The following is an 8,127-nucleotide window of genomic DNA, read 5'->3' as shown; positions in this document are numbered from 1 at the left end:
ACAATAAATAACATACAATGAATTCATGTGTGAGATTCCAAACTCTGAACCTTCTAATGCTTTAGAAGCTCTGAAACATCAAGTTTGGAAAGATGCAATGGTGGAAGAATATCAATCCATACTAAAAATTGAAGTTTGGGATATAGTTCCTAGACCTAAAGAAAAATATGTTGTTTCATCCAAATGGCTCTTCAAAGTTAAGTATGTTGTAGATGGTAGCATTGAAAAGCATATAACTCATTTTGTGGCTAGAGGATTCTCTCAAAAGGAAGGAATCGACTTTGAAGAAAATTTTCCACTAGTTGCTAGGCATACCTCAGTTAAAACTATAATAGCTATTGCAGTAGCTAAAGGTTAGAAAATTCATCAAATGGATGTAAAAATTATTTTTCTAAGTGAAAAAATTGAAGAAGAAGTATACTTGGAATAACTAGAAGGATTTGTAACTAATGATATTGCTTCTTATGTATGTAAATTGAAAAGGGCTCTATATGGACTCAAACAAGCTCCCCGAGCTTGGTATGAAAGGATTGATAAATATCTTCTAAGTCTTGGATTCACTAAGAATGATGCTAATCCAAATATTTACTTTAAAGTAACTAAAGGTGATATGTTGATTCTAATCCTTTATGTTGATGACCTTCTAATTATAGGAGAAGATCATCTCAGTAATTAGTGTAAGAAATAATTAACTTCTAAATTTGACATGAAGGACTTAGGGATTCTTCATTACTTCCTTGGATTGGAAGTTCATCAAAAGTCTAGAGGAATATCTTCCTACATCAACAAAAGTTTACTATCAATATTCTAAAAAGATTTGAAATGTGGAACCATCAACCTATGTCAAAACCTATGGAAACAAACTTACACAAGAGAAAGGAAGAAAGAGCTAGATCCAGACTTATTGATCCCACTTTGTACAAACATATAATTGGGACTTTGATGTATCTTGTGAATACTTGACTATATATTTTCTATGTAGTGAATGTATTAAGTTAGTTCATGTATGAACCTCAAAAAGTACATCTTGTTGCTTTGAAACATATATTAAGGTATTTTCAAGGCACAATTGTGTATGAACTCAAATATGAGAATACCATCTTGGAGTTACATGGATATACTAATTTTGATTGGGTTAGAAGTGTAAAAGACCAAAAAAGCACATCAAGATATTGTTTTAGTTTAGGATTGGCTACAATCTCATGGATTTATAGGAAGCAAGCTTCAGTTGCTTAGAGTTCTACTAAGCCAAAGTACATTGTAGCAGAAATGGGAGCAAGAGAAGCAGTGTGGCTTCAAAAGTTGCTTTCTATTTTATTTTATGAACCTCTAAAACCTACCACTATTCACTGTGATAACCAAAGTTGTATCAAGTTATCTGTGAATTTAGTATTTCATGATAGATCCAAGCATAAGGAAATCCCTTAACACTACATAAGAGACATGGTGGAAAGAAGAGCTATTCGGTTGGAATATATTAATATAGGTGATCAAACAACTGACATTCTCACCAAGCCTCTTCCTAAAGAGAAGGTTGATCATTTCAAAAAGAAACTTGGTATGGTTGAAATGTAAGTTTATGATATTGAGTCTCAACTCTGTAAATTTGTACTATTTTTATAAATGTCTTTAAAGTGTAAACTCTTTTGTCATATATGTGACTCTATGACTTATGGCCTACCCTATGTACATTATTAAAAGGTGACAATATCTTATAATGAAATGCAGACTCAAACATTATAAGGTGACAAATTTATAATGATTAGATTACTATCATGATGAATATCATGTGACTTGATATTCATGAACAAGTCATGATATTTAAAAGGACATATCAATAAATATCATGTGACGTGATATTAGTAGAAGATTAGTATGTTCATTTTATCATGGTGGGTATTATGTGACATAATATCTATGGATATACCATGATCTCTTATGGTAGATATCATGCATCTTGATATCTGTGTACACACCATAACTGGAAAGAATATCATGAGACTTGCTTTTCTTAAGTATATCACTAACCAGGTGTTGGTAAACAAATTTTTCATAGTAGAATTTGCCCAACGGAGTGTGTGGAAAACCATTCACAATAGTTGGATAGACCCTTGGTATGCAGCCTTCCTCAATGTTTAGAGGGGTAGCTCTCTCGTATGATATAATTTTTCAATAAGAATTTCAAAATTTAAAGATCAAGAGAAAGTCATTCAGGATGAATGCACCACACACCCTCACAACCTTCTTCAGTAAACAAGCTTGATAACAAAGGCAATCAAGAACTACACTTGAAGGGAACCAGTATTATCAAGTACATTCATTATCATTCGTAAACACTCACATAGTACATATAACAATTTTAATTTCAAAATAAGAAACCCAAAGCACATCTCATTTCATTTCCTTGCACCAAGAAGACGAAATAGATTTTTCAATTTTAGAGATAAAAGGTGTACATACTTTCCAAAATTTATCTCTCAATCAAAATTTCAGCATAGCGTTCCTTTATTTTTCAAACCAAAAAGTCCCTTTACAAAGCCCAAAATAGCCCTTATATAGACACAGAGGTTAATAACTACCCCTCTGTGGTTAGTAACTACCTGCCAAATACGTGATTTGGGTGAGGTTAATTAACCTCAGCAAAATTAACCTTAAATGACAATAACCATTATTTGAAATGTATGGCTTGGAACATGTCTTAAAAAGGTTGAATCATTGATTTGATACTAGACTGTAATAATGGGGTATGTGTCCAAGGTCAACAACTATCTTATATGCAACTTCTAGAGGATAAACTAAATCCCATAAAACACTGGATGATATATTTCTACAAGTTATTGGAGTTTTTGCATTGTAAATGAGCCCAACCTCTATTAATCCATATAATGAAGGATTATTTATGATGTGTAATAGATAGTTATAGATATCAACGTATTCCACTCTGATGCCTGGAAGACAAGCTTGCAATTTACTGAGGATTTTCTTATACTTCTCATTGTAAGATGATGAAATATAATTTAACTCCTCAATACATCCTATTATTTCTGGTTGCCAGTGTAATATTTTCTCTGCTAATGCACATCCGAAGGGAAGGAGTCCAACAATGCCACGTGTACGTACCCTGAGTTTGTAGATCTCCTGAATGAAGTTGATATAGATTTGAAGTAAAAATTCTTGGTACTGTTGGACGATGAACTAATTTCTTCTATTGGGAATAGAAAAATAATTGAGTGTAAAGTCATTAGAACCTGCACTTAGTAGAAATACAACTTCCTCAATTATGTTGAATCAATTTTCTACTCCCACCATATTTTTGAGGTGCATCTCGTATGTCTTGAATAACTTAACTTGTTTCTACATTGGTATTGCACTAGCAAGCTCGAAGATGAGGTGGTCGAATGTAGTCCGTGTGGAAGCAAAACTTACACCTGTGAGAAGATCTTAATTGCTGAGATCGACATCCAAAAATGGTGGAATTGTTTCCTTCAACCCTATTGCAAATTTGATAGATGGGAAACTACTGGGAGAACACTTGTAAGTGTGACATTGTTTGGTTTCATGTCTGCCAATTGCATCTATCGAAAGAAATCTAGACTTTCCTCATAATATCCACTATGAGCATAACCAACACATGTGATTCCAGTCCAGTTGTGATGATGTATAAATGAATCTATCTACCCTGTTTAGCAAGGTTTGTGCATGGACTAAGAACATTGGCAACTATAAATTTGTCAGGTTTTATCCCCATTCTAAGCATTTGGATAAAAAGTTTCAAGGCATCCTCACCATACCCACTTTGGGCATATCCTACCATGATTGCAGTCCATGAAATTATGTTGCGCCCAGGCATTCCATCAAACAATTGCCATGCATACTCTATGCTCTTGCATTTTCCATACATGTCTACCAAAGCACTTCCTATGGAGACATTTGATTCAAATGTAGTTGCAATGGCTTGTGCATGGACCTGCTTACCTAGTTCCAAATCCATAATACTACCGCATGCATGAAGAACACTGCCAAACATAAACTTGTCAACTTTCAAACTAGCCTCTCTCATTTTTGCTAAGAGTTGAAGTGCATTGTCTGCTAACCCAAGTTGCGCATATCCTGTAATCATGATCTCTCCTAGCATTTTATCAAACAATTAACGAGAAAATTATATGTTATGGTATCTTGCATAACCAGCTGGTGAATTATCAGGGGCTCAATCTGATTTGTTTTCATTGCTATTGCCAATTGCTTCTTATTTGCAATATGTATTCCTACTTTTCTTTGAAAAAGACTATATTCTCCCCACTTTCTGCACACTTGTTTAATTTCCTTTGACATCCACCTTTCCAAAAGTTTAATAACTTTCATTTTTTTATCATGCAGATCTTTAACCTCTTTTTTTTTTTTAATAAACATATTTGACTTCACATGGAGAAATTTCAAACAGGTTAATAACCATCTCAAAGAGGTTAATTAACCTACTCCAAAATGCATTTTAATTAACCTACTTTCAAAACATGCATTTTGGAGTAGGCTAATTAACCTCTCCAAAAACTTTAAAATGCATTTTAAAAATTTCAAGTGGCTGGCGGAGTTAAGGACGAGCTAGAGACATGAAGATTCAAAAACTCACAAAAACTCAAAGATAAAATTCTCATTTCAACGATGAAAATGGGACGTATTTCACACATAACTAGGGGATTAATAGGTTCAAAAATTGAAACACTTTATGACCAGGCAACAACTGGCTCTAACTGGAGACAAGGACTAAAAAGGACAAAGCTTGAATCCAGAATAAAATAGTGCCCTATCCATTCGGTTGTAAAATAGAGTCATCTGAGGAACCAATTTAAAAAAGAGGGGACAAACACCAAAAATGGGACAGCAAAAAGAAAAACTAAAGCACCACAAACTCCTAACTAGACTATGTACAAGGCAAGTTTCCCTACCTCCAGTGACTCAAGGTATAATCATGAAAATCCATTCACATGGTGGGGAAAATAAATACCATGGTGCACCAACATGTGAAAATTCTTAAGCTTCCATGGGTTCAAATATAAGTGTGCTACTTGAATAATAACTCTGAAGTTCATAGCACACCTCACATCTCTGGATGACAAGACATATCCAAATAACCAGGCTTCATAAAAAATCTTAGACTTTAAAATTAAACTTGCTTCCTGTTGCATGTCATTGATAACTTCATTTTGAAAGAGTTGAAGTATAAGATTCTCAAGTCTTTGAATGCATTTATGATCTTCCCCTCTATTTGGCAAGCCCTGTAATTGGATTTCTACTGATTGATCATCATGAAGTCTTGAAGTTGTTTCTAACACTAGATACTCTTTCTTTTCCATGGGCATGGTCATGGCTGAATCCTCTGTAAAATTACTCCAACTAGGATGCACATCCATGTTATATTGAATTTTCTCATGATCCATTTCTTCTTCTTTATCTTCCAAAAGATCATATTGAATTTTTAGGTACTGCGAAGTTATACTGATATCATGGTCAACATGGTTGGTCATCACTTCAATTTCCCTTCCATTAATATCAAAATTATCCTTCTGATGATCCTTCTGGTGATTAAGACTCAATGATATCAAACCTCATATTGTATTGCCTTCATATAATCTATGACGTGAAACAACTTGTGGAGTTATAGGGCTCCATCAAACCTTGTCTTCGAATACCAACTTGAGAATCATCAATAGAAATGCCTTTCTCCATGAATAGAGGATTTAAGTAAAAATTTTCTTTATAGTAAAAATTTATCATCCAAAGATTTTGAGCACAATCTTGGAGTAAATACATCATAAGAGTTTTCTTCACTGGATTCCTTCATGAGATCCTCTGCTAACTCATTACTTTCTTCATTATGGTTATTCTTCTCATAGAAGTTCTTTGACATAGGATTTCCTATTTAATGAAAAGACTCAAAACGAGGATTTCCTTGAACTTTGAATGATCCATAGGATTTTAATTTCACTTCCGTTGGAATAGCAGAACTTGTCTTCATATCCATATAGCTTTCATTTTCAATATGTTCAATTATATCTATCTCCTTTTGAATCATCATTTCTTGTACAAGACATCCTTTATGAAATGTAGAAGTTGGTATGCGTGCTAAAGAATGAAGGCTAGATGGTTCATCTTCTTCTCTTTGAAGCTGATTTTTAACTTTTTCATCAACTGATCTTTTAATCACAAGTTCATCAATATCATCAAATGTAAAGGTCTCCATTTCCTTAGGGAAAGTAGATATTTGAAGAAGTTTATTGATGCTTTTATCTCCATCAATGGTAGTGGTTTCAGATTTTTCCATAACATCTAAAGTATTGACATAAGTGCTCTGGTAGACATGTATGGAAAATGCAAGAGCATAGAGGATGCATGGAAATTGTTTAATGGAATGCCTAAGTGCAACATAATTTCATGGACTGCAATCATGGTAGGATATGCCCAAAGTGGGTATGGTGAGGATGCCTTGAAAATTTTTATCCAAATGCTTAGAATGGGGATAAAACTTGACAAATTTACAGTTGCCAGTGTTCTTAGTGCATGCACAAACCTTGCTAAAGAGGCTAGATAGATTCATTTATACATCATCACAAATGGACTAGAATCATGTGTGTGGTTATGCTCATAGTGGATATTATGAGGAAAGTCTACATTTCTTTCGACAGATGCGACTAGCAGACATGAAACCAAAAAATGTCACACTTGCAAGGATTCTCCCAGTAGTTTCCCATCTGTCAAATTTGCAATAGGGTTGAAGGAAACAATTCCACCATTTTTGGATGTCAATCTCAGCAATTAAGATCTTCTCACATGTGTAAGTTTTGCTTCCACACGGACTGCATTCGACCACCTCATTTTCGAGCTTGTTAGTGCAATACCAATGTAGAAACAAGTTAAGTTATTCAAGACATACCGGATGCACCTCAAAAATATGGTGGGAGTAGAAAATTCATTCAACATAATTGAGGAAGCCATATTTCTACTAGTTGCAGGTTCCAATGACTTTACACTCAATTATTTTCTATTCCCAATAGAAGAAATCATTTCACCATCCAATAGTACCAAGAATTTTTACTTCAAATCTATAGCAACTTCATTCAGGAGATCCACAAACTTAGGGTACGTACACTGGGCATTGCTGGACTCCCTCCCTTGGGATGCACACTAGCAAAGAAAACATTACACTGGCAACCAGAAATAACAGGATGTATTGAGGAGTTAAATTATATTTCATCATCTTACAATGAGAAGTATAAGAAAATCCTCAATAGATTGCAAGCTTGTCTTCCAGGCATCAAAGTGGAATATGTTGATATCTATAACTATCTATTACACATCATAAATAATCCTTCATTATATGGATTAATAGAGGCTGGGCTCATTTGCAATGTAAAAACTCCAATAACTTGTAGAAATATATCAACAGTGTTTTGTGGGATTTAGTTTATCCTTTAGAAGTCGCATATAAGATAGTTGTTGACCTTGGACACATACCCCATTATTACAGTCTACTATCAAATCAATGATTCAACCTTTATAAGACACGTTCCAAGCCATACATTTCAAATAATGGTTATTGTCATTTAAGTTTGATTTTTTTGATGTTAATTAACCTCACCCAAATCACGTATTTGGGAGGTAGTTACTAACCACAGAGGGGTAGTTATTAACCTCTGTGTCTATAAGGGCTCTTTTGGGCTTTGTAAAGGGAATTTTTGGTTTGAAAAATAAGGGAACACTATGCTGAAATTTTGATTGAGAGTTAAATTTTGGAAAGTATGTACACTTTTTATCTCTGAAAATGAAAAATCTCTTTTGTCTTCTTGGTGCAAGGAAATGAAATGAGATGTGCTTTGGGTTTCTTATTTTGAAATCAGAATTGTTATATGTAGTAGTAGAAATTCTCAAGGTGCTATGTGAGTGTTTACGAATGATAATGAATGTACTTGATAATACTAGTTGCCTTCAAGTGTAGTTCTTGATTGCCGTTATTATCAAGCTTGTTTACCAAAGAAGGTTGTGAGGGTGTGTGGTGCATTCATCCTGAATGACTTTCTCTTGATCTTTAAAGTTTTAAATTCTTATTCAAGAATCATATCATATGAGGGAGCT

General features: G+C 34.0%; 2 pseudogenes; one reads left to right on the top strand and one right to left on the bottom strand.

Moving 5' to 3' along the window:
* Positions 1–2,712: 2,712 nt before the first annotated feature.
* On the bottom strand, positions 2,713–4,135 carry LOC149544994 (GDSL esterase/lipase At2g31550-like; annotated as a pseudogene).
* A 2,220-nt stretch (positions 4,136–6,355) lies between these two features.
* Positions 6,356–7,541, top strand: LOC149544993 (GDSL esterase/lipase At2g31550-like; annotated as a pseudogene).
* Positions 7,542–8,127: the final 586 nt, after the last annotated feature.

The sequence above is a fragment of the Cupressus sempervirens genome, chromosome 8 (genome assembly GCF_028749045.1).
Source record: "Cupressus sempervirens isolate cs-2001-9-10 chromosome 8, ASM2874904v1, whole genome shotgun sequence".
Classification (NCBI taxonomy): domain Eukaryota; kingdom Viridiplantae; phylum Streptophyta; class Pinopsida; order Cupressales; family Cupressaceae; genus Cupressus; species Cupressus sempervirens.
Note: the sequence above shows the minus strand (reverse complement) of the source record. Positions and strands in the feature narration are given on the sequence as shown.